This window comes from Saccostrea cucullata, unplaced genomic scaffold (genome assembly GCF_032062105.1).
Source record: "Saccostrea cucullata isolate Sc308-1 unplaced genomic scaffold, CSIRO_AGI_Scuc_v1 ctg2532, whole genome shotgun sequence".
Lineage (NCBI taxonomy): Eukaryota > Metazoa > Mollusca > Bivalvia > Ostreida > Ostreidae > Saccostrea > Saccostrea cuccullata.
The window spans coordinates 50,741-65,884 of NW_026935580.1; the positions used below are offsets into that span (position 1 = coordinate 50,741).

At 34.5% G+C, this 15,144-nt stretch overlaps 1 long non-coding RNA gene across 1 annotated transcript; it reads right to left on the reverse strand.

Annotated features, from left to right (window-relative positions):
- Window positions 1-6,609: 6,609 nt before the first annotated feature.
- On the reverse strand, window positions 6,610-13,373 carry LOC134243343 (uncharacterized). Its single transcript, XR_009987013.1, has 3 exons — window positions 13,210-13,373; window positions 10,105-10,293; window positions 6,610-7,697 (listed from the first exon to the last, which is right to left on the reverse strand). It is a non-coding gene; the product is annotated as an uncharacterized LOC134243343 (long non-coding RNA).
- Between the last annotated feature and the right edge of the window lie 1,771 nt (window positions 13,374-15,144).

Sequence of the window (15,144 nt, forward strand, 5' to 3'; positions counted from 1 at the left end):
TCATTCTTATTAAACAGAACATTAGAGAAGGTGCTCAAAAACAACATATACATACACACTCCACACATACTTACATTCACAAAAGTCAACCATTCAATAGGCATACCTCGCCTTGAAGTCAATGTACCACCTGTACAGGCTCCTCCTGCTAGTTTTACTTATTGTAGACAATTAATCATTTTAGTCTTTTAATTTTTGGGTTTTTTTTAAGCTCTAAGTATTTTGTCAATGTTATTCATGACATCAATTCTGTGTCTGTGTCCTTTCACATGTAGAGGAAATATGTTGCCATTGAAGTACCAGGCACTATCAAGGAGATGTTGTCTGTTTTCCGCTTTTAAGGTTCTCAAGAGCTGCGCATTCATGCTGGTGATATGGTCTAACATGATGAAATTCTTTTTTAATGCTTACGTTTTGTTATCACAGCTTTCCTTCCCTCTGTTGTATTAAACTTGACAATCACAGGGCGCGGATTTTGTTTATCAGCGGATGGAATTCTGTGAATGGCTAGGATGTCCCGCAGATCGAGAGTAACGCAAGGTACAAAACTCTTCTTTCATTTTTTGGCCCTTCCGTTCTGGCCAGTTAAGGATCTTGATGTTGTTCTTTTGCAAGTACTGCTGGTTAAAATTGGCCATGCTGTGCTGGCAAGCTCGTTTACATCCTACAGTTTGGTCTTCAGTTTACTTATCTGTTTCTTAAGATTTGAAACATTTTCCTTGTTGGTAACATTGTCCATCAAGAGCCCATCTACTTTGTCCGATAGATGTTTCCCTATTTTGGCAACATCTTCAACATGTTGTTCATTTGTGACTTGAATTCTTCTTGAGTGTCTGATTTTAAATCTTTCATGATCTCTTCTTTGATACTAATAGTTAACTCCTCGTGTAATTCCCTCTTTAGGTCTCCCTTGAATTCAGCCACTACTTTTAACAATCTCTCGTATATCATCCTTTGAAACAATTCTTTTAACCGCCAACTGAATTGATTCCAGCGTGTCCTTTATCTCATCAATTTCTGAAGATTCCTCTTCTCCTGCGGAGGAAATTCTCCTCTATTTTGATGCTGGTTTTGATGATACAATTTGTGACTTTACTTCAGATGGCACTCTTGACAGAAATAATGTTGATCGCTTAAGCAGTAGGCCAAAACCTTTCTCATTTTGTTGTACTTCTTTTGTGTCTTTGGCCTGTTGATCCGCCATTGTTAAACAGCACAATGGTTCACTGAACAATGAATACTAAATACACGCACACAAAGGTCACCTGTCCTGAACACAGGAACTCCAGGTACATGGAATACAGGTGAAAACAGGTGAACAAAACTCAGTGCTCCCACTATCACTCTGCAATTGATTTTTTCCCCACAAAGTCCACTTTTTCAAATTTTATGAAAGCTGTCTAATGTACATGTACTTTTTACAAAATATCTATATCACACACTATAAGTATTTTTGTCCACCAATGAAACACTGAAACACTCTAAAAATCCACTTTTTAACAGAGGAGCAAAACAAACACCACCTCACTACAAGCAAGCATGACCTTGAACTTCAAGGGTATATTGTTACATAAATTTAAAAATTGTCATCAAGTTTATATAAAGTTTTGTTGATAGGTTACCATTCATGTTTTTTCGATCAAAATCTCCAAAATTGAAAAAAATGCGTCAGAGTTTATGGTTCTTTTACTTTAAGTTCCCTACGATTTATCGGCATATGAATGGAAGTAAATATTGTTAATTAATTAGACATTCGAGTTGAAGACATTGGTCTGTCTAACAACATTTTTAAGCAAGAACAGGGAGTTTGAATTCAATGTACCGGTATATGTAATAAATAAATGTATTCTGTCACTGAATTGGAAATGGGGCCTTCAAATTTATAATAACTTTCAGTTGCTGTATAAAAATAAAAGAAACTAGTGCTAATTGTAACGGGGACCGTTACAGATGTTCCCCAAACGCTCCCCAACTCCCTTTTGTTGCCATATTCCCCGTAATCCCTATTAAATAAGAAATACTTTATGGAATTTAGACTTAATCAAGGTCTTCCCAGAAAAATACAAAATATATTTAAAAATAGGCATTGCACGCCTGTTCATGTGCGTAACGACCATATTATCTTGTCTGCACTATCTAAAATTTTAATATACTTAATATCAAAGCATTTAATCCTGTATTTAAAAAAAACACTCATTCGAGCGTATTTTTAATTTTACTCATTTCACGTGCAGGCACGTGCATAATGACTACACCTTGTTGTAGGATTCCCTTTTATTTATCTATATTCTCATCCTGTTTGGTTGGAAAACAAGGGAGTTATAGCCATTTGAAGTTTCAGCCGATCGGATTGCAGCACACATGCATGCACGTGATTTCATAAATTTTTTTCTTTATCGTCTTGAAGGATATCTAAATGAATGACTATATTTTAAGATTCAGAATATTTCGTCAAAAAACAAAGGAGATATAGCCATATAAAGTTTTAGCCAATCAGATTGCAGCACACATGCATGCGCGTGATTTCATGAATTTTTTTCTATATCATATTTTAGGATATCCTAATGCATGACTATGTTTTAAATTTCAAAGCATTTCTTCAAAAAACAAAGGAGATATAGCCATTTAAAGTTTCAGCCAATCAGATTGCAGCACGCGCGCATGCGCATGATTTCAAGAAAGTTTTTATATATCATGCTGTAGATCTTCATAATGTAGGACTATGTTCAAAATTTCAAAAGATTATGACAAGAAACAAGAAAGATATTAAGACCTTAGTTTTAGCCAATCAGAGCAAAGCGCACGTGCATGCGCGTGAGATCTTGCCATTTTGACCAAGCCATCTTGTCTACACTACTAATGTATCCTTACATTATGAGTTTCAAAAAAATTCATTAAAAAAAAGAAAAGTTACAGCAATATCCATTATATTGGTCATTTAACGTGTTGCACGTGCGCGCTCTTGCAAGCACGTGCGCGCAAAATGACCTTCGTTCGGCAAATCTACATAACATGTCTACTGACCCTAAAAACATTTTACCTTAGTCAGATGTATAGTTTACAAGATCACTCGTGGACAAAATTTTCCCAGGAATAATAATAATAACTAGAGCAAAGCTCGTTGCAAAGCAACGAGTAGGTCTTCCGTCCGGTTTTGACCGGAAGTGCCGGAACAAAAAAAAGCAATGAGCTAAGTAGTCTCCAGTGACTTTATAATTTCAATTTTGCATCAAAACCTTCATAATAAGCCATTTTTTGCTACTTCCGGTTTGACCGGAAGTGACGACGACGGACGGAAAAATTACTTTTTATGCTCCCAGAGACAAATGTAACCCAAAAACTTGTCAAGAACGGCAAATATACGAGTTTTTCGACTACTTCCGGTTTGGCCGGAAGTGACGACGCCGGACATATTTTGACGACTTCGATAGATTTAACTTGATATTTTGAACAACTTTGCTTCTTTGACGAATTACAAATTCTCAATAGTTTTTGAGATAAAAAGGAAAAACTTTCGGCCCCTCTAGGCCCTTAATTTTAAGGGCCAGCCCTTTTTTCGAGATGTCATTTGAAAGATCTTTGAATTCTACACTTCTTTTGTTCTACATGTTTTAACAAAATATTTCTAGGTAAAAAGTTATCATAGAAAATGTGTTAAAAATTTTGAAATTCTTGATAGGACTATTTTCGGGCCATAGCGAGCGTCGGCACTTCGTACTTCCGGTGGTTGTGATATACGAAATTCACTTCTCCAAAGGTTGCTCTAGCATCACTAAAAATTTCATGCTTCTGTGTGAAGTGGTTTTTGAGAAAACTGCCGGACAAAGTGACCCTCTGAAAATCACTAAAACGCGGAAATCTCAAAACCGGAAGTGACGTCATCAAAACAAAAAAATATATATCTAGTTTTTTCCATGCCCTATCAGTCCTGAAAGTTTCATGAAAATCGAGCGAGCCGTTTTCGAGAACTCGCGTGCACAAAATCGGTAAGAAAAAAAACAATAATAATAATAATAATAACTAGATGCGATCTCGTCGCGAGCAACGAGTACGTCTTCCGTCCGAATTTTCGATAAGATGAGATATGACTTTGACTATGATCTTTGATAAAACATCATGGAATCATGCCTTTTCTCTTTTGATTAAATCCTTTTGATTTAGATAATATCATCAATGCGTACTTAATTTGCACATTAATTCTTTTCTTTTTTTCTACTTTGAGAAACAACCAAAACCAATTAAAGAAAACTTGTAAGGAGACCTTGGATTATGAATGTAGTTTGACACAGAATTGCAACGAACCTACGACGTGACAATCCAAGTATCCCTACACATTTCATTGCTCCTTATGTTACTTTCGTTCAAGCAAACGCTCGGCTGCCTCTGTTAACCGCTATTGCGAAATGTCGGAATTGACAGAGACCGCCGCCATTTAGTTCCCGCTTCAGATTTTTGAATGTTAATATCTCGAGTTTGAATTTATAAATTTACAAACGAATTATATATTCAACCTTATAAGAAATGTTTCTATCAACTTTACTAATATCATTTGAAAATATTGAAAACAAAAAAGTTAAAGACGAGAGACTTTTGGCCCCTCTATGCCCCTAATTTGAAGGACTAACCCCGTTTACTTGATATCAAATGAAAGGTCTTACTATATTGCACATTTTTTATTATACACGTCTTAACAAAATATTAACAGGTAAAAAGTTATAAAAGAAAACGTGTCAATTTTTGCGAGATGAGTATGAGGCTATTTTTCGATCCCAGGCGAGCGTCGATACCTTCTTACCTGGAAAGCTCTATATGCAAAATGTCACATCTACTATCCTTCCTCTACCTTCACTGAAAATCTCAAGTCGATATCTTAAGTCGTTTAGGAGGAGATCTCAGGACAAGCTGACCCTCTAAAAATCAGTAAATCGTCCATATCTCACGACCGGAAGTGACGACGTACTTACGAAAAATTTCCGACAAGGTTCAGATAAATATCTATCAGATCTGAAAATTTGGTGAGAATCGGTCCAGCCGTTTCTGAGAAATCGCGTGCACAAAATCGGTAAGAAAAATAATAATAATAATAATAATAATAGGGAAAAAGAAACCGAACGAAAACAATAAGGTCTTCCGTTGGAGACGGAAGACCTTAATAATAAAAATAGTGGAAAAGAAACCTAAGAATAACAGTAAGGTCTTCCGCTGAAGACGGAAGACCTTAATAACTAGAGCAAAGCTCGTTGCAAAGCAACGAGTAGGTCTTCCGTCATGTTTGACCGGAAGTGGCTTTCATTTTTAAAAGAAATGAGAAAAAACGTCCAAAAATGGTTTGATTTCTCTAAATCCATGTTAATTATTGCAAAAATAAGGCATTTTCTGTTACTTCCGGTTTGACCGGAAGTGACGACGACGAACGGAAAATTAATTATAATGCTCCCAGAGACATATGTTACCAGAAAACTTGTCAAGAACGGTAAAAATATGCGTTTTCCGACCACTTCCGGTTTTACCGGAAGTGACGACGCCGGACGTATTTTGACGACTTCAATAGACGAAGCTTGACATTTTGAACAATTTTGCTTCTTTGACGTATCACAAATTCTCAATATTTTTTGAGATATCAAGGAAAAGCTTTCGGCCCTTCCAGGCCCCTGATTTAAGGGGCCAGCTCTTTTTTCGAGATGTCATTTGAAAGATCTTGAAATTCTACACATTTTTTGTTCTACATGCTTTAACAAAATATTTTTAGGTAAAAAGTTATCGTTGAAAAAGTGCTTAAAATTTTGAAATTCTTGATAGGACTATTTTCGGGCCATAGCGAGCATCGGCGCTTCGTACTTCCGGTAGTTGTGATATACTTAGTGCACTTCTCCAAAAGTTGCTTTGGCATCACTGAAAATTTCAAGCTCCTGTGTTAAGTGCTTTTTGAGAAAACTGCCGGACAAAGTGACCCTCTAAAAATCACTAAATCGCAGAAAACTCCGAACCGGAAGTGACGTCATCAAAATAAAAAAATATATATCTAGATTTTTTGATGTTCTATCAGACCTGAAAGTTTCATGAAAATCGATCGAGCCGTTCTCGAGAAATCGCGCGTACAAAATCGGTAAGAAAAAAAAACAATAATAACTAGAGCAAAGCTCGTTGCAAAGCAACGAGTGGGTCTTCCTTCCTAGCGATAAGCAAAAGATTCAATGTTTCTGTCTAGATTGTCAATTTTGCTAACATTCTCTTTTTCGATTTGTCTCAAAAACCCTTACTTGAATTCTTTAATTTGGTGTGAGCATGAGGTCTAAAGGGTACTCTCTCTAACAGCATTCTTGAAACAGTTAAACTTCCAATATTATGACTTTTGATATCGGATATATCATCTTTGTTGCAATTATGTTTGTGAAACGTGTCATACTACAGAAACATAAGTGTTTTGCTACATTACCATCTTAAAAATGGCTTTAAAATCATTTAATATACAATATAACTAGGTAAATAAAATAAACAAATTATATAATAAATCAAAAAATCCAAATGTATTTACATAACAATAATGATGAACAATCTTCATTAGTTGCAATCAGTAAGTAGAACAATACTTTTATAATAAACGCACAGAAATGTGTTGTGTATATTTCAAATTTGCAGCTTTCCACTAGCAACTGGTGGTACCTCAATAGGAGTGTAAAATTCTCTGAAAGGTTTATTGTAAACATATTACATATGGCTGTGTATTCTTTTTTAGCGGCTTTTACGGTATGCAGCAATCACTAAATCAATTACAAAGCTAAAAGTCTTGTACATAAACATAAATAAGAATATCTACGCTAACTTATTCAAAAGTCAATTTCCACCAAATATTGTACACGCTAAATATAATACATTTACAGCATTAAAGAAACAAATCTCTTTGAAAGTATTGCCCTGCATAAGAACAATTTGAATCCCCTACACTAAGGATGCTCTGTGCCAAGTTTCACTTTGGTTCTGGAAAATGATATTGTGAAATTTTAGACAATGATGATAATGGATAAAATTATGTTTTTAAAAAATTTACTGGTTCCTTTAGCTCAGATGGGCTAATAAGTATGCAACAGGCACAGTTTTGCAGCTGACATTGAAATGCGACTGGACATCTCTTCAATCTTGTTTTAGAAAACTACATGTACATGCCCTATGTATTGAATTCCTTGGAATCATACACATGTATATGCCTTTATTTAGCTGTATGTGCCAAAATAACAATTTTTTTACATTATACTCTAAAAATACACATACATGTATTACAAGATCTTATATTCCTGCTGAAGACAGAGGATCTATCTTAATCATTAGAATAAGTAAGTCTAAACTTTGAAAGGGAAGACCTTAATAAAGAGGTCAACATGCAACACAAACAAAATATTATTATATTTAAAAATAACATTTTGTCCAATGTAATTACTGGTACATGTATTTCTGTTACAAAAACTATTTCACTTGAAAAACTAAGAGCAATTGATATGCTCATACCCGGTATTTGTGGATTGATGTTGTCGAATCAAAATTTAAAAATGATACACAGTGTGTTGAAAAGTTGTCGTCACAAACCAAAACTTGACTTATTTTCACTATGCTGTTTATTCCATGTCACATCCAAACAGATGATCTTCTGGCAAATCATGGTCATGCTTGGTATCAAAATTCAGTATTCAGATGGGTCACACCTATCCAAAAGAAATTGAAATTTTTTAATTCATAATTCTTTTACCAATAAAACATGCAATTCATGAGATTATAAATTAGATTATAAAATTGAGTTCTAAGATATTGTCACATTTTCCCTGTATAATTTGTAAATTTTAATGTACTCTTTCATCAATTAAAAGAAGTTTACACCAATTAAGGCAGTCATTTAAGCTATTCCCTAATAAGACAACATACAAGTGCAAAGTAATAATGCACTAGCGGGTCTAGGATAATGTGCTAGAGTATTTATGACAACATACTAGCACGAGGTGACAATGTGCTAGCATGTACGTCAGTGATAATATGCCAGCACACTGAATCCAACATGCAGTGAAGCTAACACTCAACAGATTGTTTAGAGTTGTGTTTGCATGATATTTTGTTTTGTGTTATCACAGCAGCGTGTTGTCTAAAGCTGCATTGGAGTGGCAGTCTGTTGAAATTAACATGCTAGCACACTGCAACTTCACATCATTGGAACACCATAACTTTAATAACTGGCAAACCAATATCTTATGATTATTAACTAAGTAATTGCAACTGTAAATGCTGATTTCATGGTGAAAATAATACCGGTAATTCACTGTATATCTGAGAACTGATCAATCATAATAAGGCGTGTCCAGATAGGGCCACTTGCTAAAGCTCAATAGCACTTTCATAAAAACGTGCCATCTTACCGACACAAAAGATGCCATAAGCTATCACACAGCTCGCCATCACAACACTGAAAAACACTTTTGCACTAACACAAGTTTGCACCACACGCTGTCACACTAACACACAACACACTGTCACGCTAATACAATTTCACACAACAAAATATCAGGCTAACACAAGTTCACACAACACACTATCACACTAACACGAATTCACAAACACGCTGTCTCGCTAACACAAGTTCACACAACACGCTGTCTCGCTAACACAAGTTTACATAACACGCAGTCTCGCTAATATGAGTTCATACAACACACTGTCTAGCTAACACAAGTTCACGCAACACACTGTCACGCTTAGATGAATTCACACAACACACTGTCACGCTAACATGAGTTTACACAACACGCAATCTCACTAACATGAGTTTACACAATACACTGTCACGCTAACATGAGTTTACAAAATACACTGTCATGCTAACACAAAGTCACAAAACAGGCTGTCTCACTATTCACTAACAAACGCTGTTGCGATAACACACTGTCATCCTAATACCATTTTCACACAACACACTGTCATCCTAATACCATTTCACACAACACACTGTCAGGCTAACACGAGTTCACACAACACACTGTCACGCTAACACGAATTCACAAAACAGGCTGTCTCACTATTCACTAACACAAGTTCGCACCAAACGCTGTTGCGATAACACACTGTCATCCAATACCATTTCACACAACACACTGTCATTCTTATACCATTTCACACAACACATTGTCAGGCTAACACAAGTTTACACAACACACTGTCACGCTAACACATATTCAAAATACAAGCAATATCACTAACAAGAGTTCACACAATACGCTGTCTCTCTAACACGAGTTTACATAACACGCAGTCTCGCTAACACGAGTTCACACAATATGCAATCTCGCTAACACTAGTTCACACAACACACTGTCTCTCTAACACCAGTTCACACGACAAATTTTCAGGATAACACAAATTCACACAACACACTGTCACGCTAACATGAATTCACACAACATGCTGTCTCGTTAATAAGAGTTCACACAACACGCTGTCTCGCTAACATGAGTTTACACAACACGCAGTCTTGCTAACCCGAGTTTACACAACACGCAGTCTCACTAACACCAGTTTACACAACACAAAGTCTCGCTAATACGAGTTCAATCAACACTCTGTCTAGCTAACACGAGTTTACACAACACACTGTCACACTTACACTTTATACACGATTTCACACAACACGCTGTCTCGCTTACACGAGTTTATGCAACACATCGTCAAGCTAACAAGTATTCAGACAACCCACTGTCAAGCTAACACAATTTCATACAACACACTGTCTCGCTAACACAAGTTCACACAACACACTCACATTGCTGAGTTTAAAGTAAAGGTCTACCCTAATTTGAAGACGTTTAACACTATATGGTAACATATCTCTATATTAGTAAAGAGCTTCAAATTTAAGACAAAAACATTTATGCAGTAATGTTCCTTAACATGCATCTGGCATATAAAATGAATGAGACCTTAAAAACCTCACAGTACATGTTTACTTAGCTAAGTAAAGGTCTAAATTGATGGTACTCAACAGTATATATCAACATCTCTAAGTGTGAATGAGTGAAATTCTCAAATAAATATTATCAATCAAAGTATCAATAAGAAGCTGAACCTTACGTCGCAGGTTCCAATCCCATTGCTAAGTGCTTTAGACAGGTTACTCCTATGAGACTGCATAAACCAAGATTCTGTGTCACGGTAGGTGTTAGCACAAAATGGATCTCATACTTCTTAAAGGCAATAAGTTCTAAAAACAAGTCTATATTTGCAGCTAATACCATCCCAAGTGGTGGCACCATGAAATGACTGAAAAATGTATGATTAAGGCAAATAAACAAACATTAAACCATTACAGCAGTCTTATCAAACAAAAAAGCAAACTTTCTATTATTACAATTTTTTTTAAACAAATTTCTTTTGCAATTTAACTGAGCAATATTTGTCCTTTTTTGTCAGTGAAGTATGATATTAGGCCATCCTTAAAAATTTGTTTTTTGCAGTAATGCGACCGACTCACCAAAATCCACCCTACTGGATTTTTTTTATCGGTTCAATTTTTTTTTTTTTTTTTTTTACATATCCATTTTCCATTTTTATCTGATTGATATATTTTTTTACGTCTCCATTGCACCTAAGCTGTTTTTACAAAAGAATTGATGTGTTCTGATATATGAGCAATAAAAGATTGAATTCATTAAGAATGTTTTTTCTTGTTTGACTCATTAAGGTGAAATCTAAGACATAGTTAATACCTCTATGTAATCTAAATTTATTTCTGACTTTTTATATCAAAAAAAAAAAATAATATGCCTACCTACTTACCAACACCTAAAATGATGAGGCGCGTTACCGCAAAAAACAAAATTTTTAAGGATGGCCTTAAATAATTAAGACTTTTTGAAAACATCTATTAATAGCGAGTCCAGACAGCAGCACAAATCCCTGCCCATAATGCGAGCTCTTATGATAACACCTTGGCAAAAGAAGATTGTGACTTGCACATTGCTCCACACAATTCTTCCGCAGTATACTTTGGACCCACAGTGCTTAGCTTCTTTAACATGTTTAAGCTACATTCAAAATTCATTTCTATTTAATTTGAATTAGCTATCCTTAGTCATGTTCACATGGAGCTAATGGGAAGTAATTTAACATGTTTAACGAGCAGTGAATTCATTTGAATTAAACATTTGAATAAACTCTCAGTGTGATTTGTAAGGCCATCCTTAAAAAATTGTTTGTTTGGAATTGCCGCCTGAAGGTTTTCAGACAGAGGAGGGAGGGAGGGAAATTTTTTTGTTTGTTTTAAACACATGTTAAATGGAAGAAAATTTTTAAATTTTTTATAAATATCTCAGTAAACAGTAAATACATTTTCTGACTTTAAACAATGATATCTACAATTAACAAAAAACCCCATAATTTTACATAGATATCTACACTATATATCAGTGTTTTGTATGGTGCATGTATTACATGTAATGGGCAAAAAAATTGATTAAATAAAAAGAAATCTTCCTACTTTTGATCAATAAAATTTTTTCAGGAGGGGGCATTTCAATGAGGCGGGAGGCAATTCCAACCAAACAATAATTTCATTTTGGCCTAATGTATAACAATGTTTTAAAGATAAAGAAATACCGTTATCAGTACCGGTATGAAATGAAACGGTATTTTACCGGTATTTTTGAAGTAACTATTCGGTACGGTACTGGTACCGTGTATCGTTGTCCAACCCTACCCACAGTGCTTAGCTTCTTTAACATGTTTAAGCTACATTCAAAATTCATTTCTATTTAATTTGAATTAGCTATCCTTACTCATGTTCACATGGAGCTAATGGGAAGTAATAACTAATTTAACGAGCAGTGAATTCTTTCGAATTAAACATTTGAATAAACTCTCAGTGTGAACACTGAGCATGGATGCACCAAATGTCAAATGCGGCTTGACAAGCACAATCTAAATTAAAACTAAATAAGTATCTGCCCTCACCCTTAAAGTCACACTGTCAATATATAATTAGTTGAATATATTCTGTAACACTAAGTGCAGTTTGAATTATAGGGTATGATCACTATGATAGATAGTTAAGTAGGACTGTTGTGTTGGAATTTTTGCATTTTTGGTTTTGAAAGTAAAAGTGACTGAGTGAGTAAGACTTGTTGAAATTACATTCTCAAATTTAAAAAAAATAAAATATAAAGCTGTGGGGATTTACAAGGTAAACAGAGAGCGTCTGAACTGTAAAACAGATAATATATCGGTGTGTCTGTGTATTTCTAATAACTGTTATAACATCAATGTATGTCACTGTCATGTAATCAGTAGTGTAAATTTAAGTATCGTCTCGTATCCTATTTTCGACCGTATTGTATTTTCGACCTATTTTTCTCAATCTGTTTCCCGTGCAGATTCCGCGCGGTAGAACATTATTTTCGGTTGCTACACTTAGAAAAATACCTTTGAAGCACAGCTGTAGTGAAAATACCCAAAATAATTAATTCAACGGATTTTCCCTGATGGTTTTAGTCCGATGTCAGAAATTCTAGTCTTTTTACTAATGCACATTTTATCTGTTGATTAATCAAAGCCGTAATCGGTTAATTACAAAGATTTTTTGATGAAATTTTTCTAAAAGAAAATTAAGATAAATGTCAAAGAGACGCAAGAATATTGAAATGAATGGGTGGATCAAACAATTTTTTTCTACCTTAAATATGAGCACTTTCTTTTTTCAGATTCAGATTTTTACTTAAAAATGCAACGTAATTTCATTGATTTTTTTTGGAAATACACAGCTACTGACAGATGGATTCAACCAACGAATAAATGTATTTGCAACCAAAATATGCAACCTGTTCAATACTTTTTTGAAGGACAGACAATCGTATTTTTATTGTTTGGAATATCCAATGGATATTTATAGGCAATACTGATTAATCGTTGATACTATATTTAGGTCGAAAACACAAGACGCTAATATTTTTGTAAGGAAAATGCACCCTTTCCATATTATGGCATATAAATAAAATAAACACAAAACTGCAACTTGGGTTATATCATTTTATTTATAGACACATATGCTAACATTTTAAGCCCATATTTTTTCAGGTTCTATAAAGTTTGTGATAAATTACAAAATAACATCTAAATAGGTCGAAAATACAATACGCCAGGATAATCAGTAGTGTAAATTTTAAGTAATAAAAATATTCTAACCTTCATTCCAATGGTCCAAGCCAATCATACATTAAAATGTCGCCGTCAGCTCTTTCATCACTCGATGCAATTATCACTAGGAAACCCCAAGCAGAGTCAAGAGTGTTCATCCTTGTTAATGTGACAGTTGGAATTTCCTCGTAAACAATTCACACAAGATTCTTAGAATATATAAATCTGGATAATTCTGCTTAGAATAATGTTCCAGAGGTGTGACAAAGTACTTCGTAGCTGCATGTCTACATACGTATTCTTTGGTGAGAAAATGTTCAACTTCACAAATCATTCTATTTTCAGTTTGTAAACATGTGACGATGATGTGTCCGACATCGACTCGAAGGGGCACACTAAAAACGGGATATACTAGAGACCTGATATTAAAATTTTACCTGACGTTTTAATTTTTAATTAAATGGTAACAATGAGTATTTTAAATTACTTATGTACAGACTTTATGACTTCGAGGCATATGCTATACAAAAATTCAATTGTTTGGAACATTCACAGACAAATTTGAATCAGGTCAAATCAGTGTTTAGTACATCGCGTCTTTAGTACCTTCCTATTTCCCACAATGCCGCGCGTTGTTTACAAACAAAAATCCTCTAAACTAGGTACTAATTATTGTTGTGTACATCATCACATTTTAAAATTATTTGAATAAAAAGAAAACAAAGAAACACCGAATCAAAACTATATCTTTTAGATGCATCAACTAAAAATGTGCACATGCAGTAAAGGCTTGGCTGGCTATAGTAGACAACTTGTTCCTGAAAGGTTTCTCACAAGTATACTTGTTTTATATAAAAAACAATTAAATATAGCTGGGAGTTTATTTCTTTTTATATCAAATGACAAGATTTAATAAGTTCGAAATTATTTCAGTCAAACTTTTTCATAATATACCAATATTTTAGCTATCAGAAAAAAACGTGTATGAGCTATTAACCCCTAATTACAGGGGCCAGCCCCTTTTCATTGATCTAATATGAAAGCTCTCGTAATTACACACAACTTTTGTTTTATATTTCTTACCAAATTATTCTCGGTTCAAAAGTTATTACACAAAAAGTAGCAAAAATTCAAGAAAAAAAATTACTAAAATTTGCCGTTTTATAGCTTCCAAACCTTAGGAAATCAGCTTATAATTTTATCGTTCTGCACATCTACAATGTATTGGCTACAAGTTCTCCAACTTTCGTGTAAATATCTTACGTCGTCCTTGAGATTTTTAGCGGAAACGAGACATCAAAATTTTCAATTAAAGGGCAATAACTCACAATTAAAGGCATGCATCAAAAAATTGAAAACAGGTGTAAATAGGTTTAATTACAAGGTATCTAACCTGAAAGTTTCATAAAAATCAGTCCAAAGGTCTTTGAGAAATCGCCTGTCAAAAATCGAGCGGGAAAAAAAAATAAAATAATAATAAGAAACAGTAGAATAACAGTAGGGTCTTCCGAAGGAAGCGGAAGACCCTAATAAAAATAGTGGAAAAGAAACCTAAGAAAAACAATAAGGTCTTCCGCTGAAGACGGAAGACCTTAAAAATAAGAAACAGAGTAAAAACAATATGTTCCCCAACTTCGTTTGGGGAACATAATATTAGGTAAACTAGAGCAAAGCTCGTTGCAAAGCAACGAGTAGGTCTTCCGTCCTGTTTGACCAGAAATAGCTTTCATTTTTAACAAAAATGAGAAATACCACCTAAAAATGCTTAGACTCCTCTAAAGCTATGTTAATTAATGCAAAAAATAAGCTATTTTTGGCTACTTCCGGTTTGACCGGAAGTGACGACGACGGACAAAAAATTAATTTTTATGCTCCCAAAGACATATGTTACCCAGAAACCTGTCAAGAAATGCAAAAATACGCGTTTTCGGACTACTTCCGGTTTGACCGCAAGTAACGACGCCGGACGTATTTTGACGAATC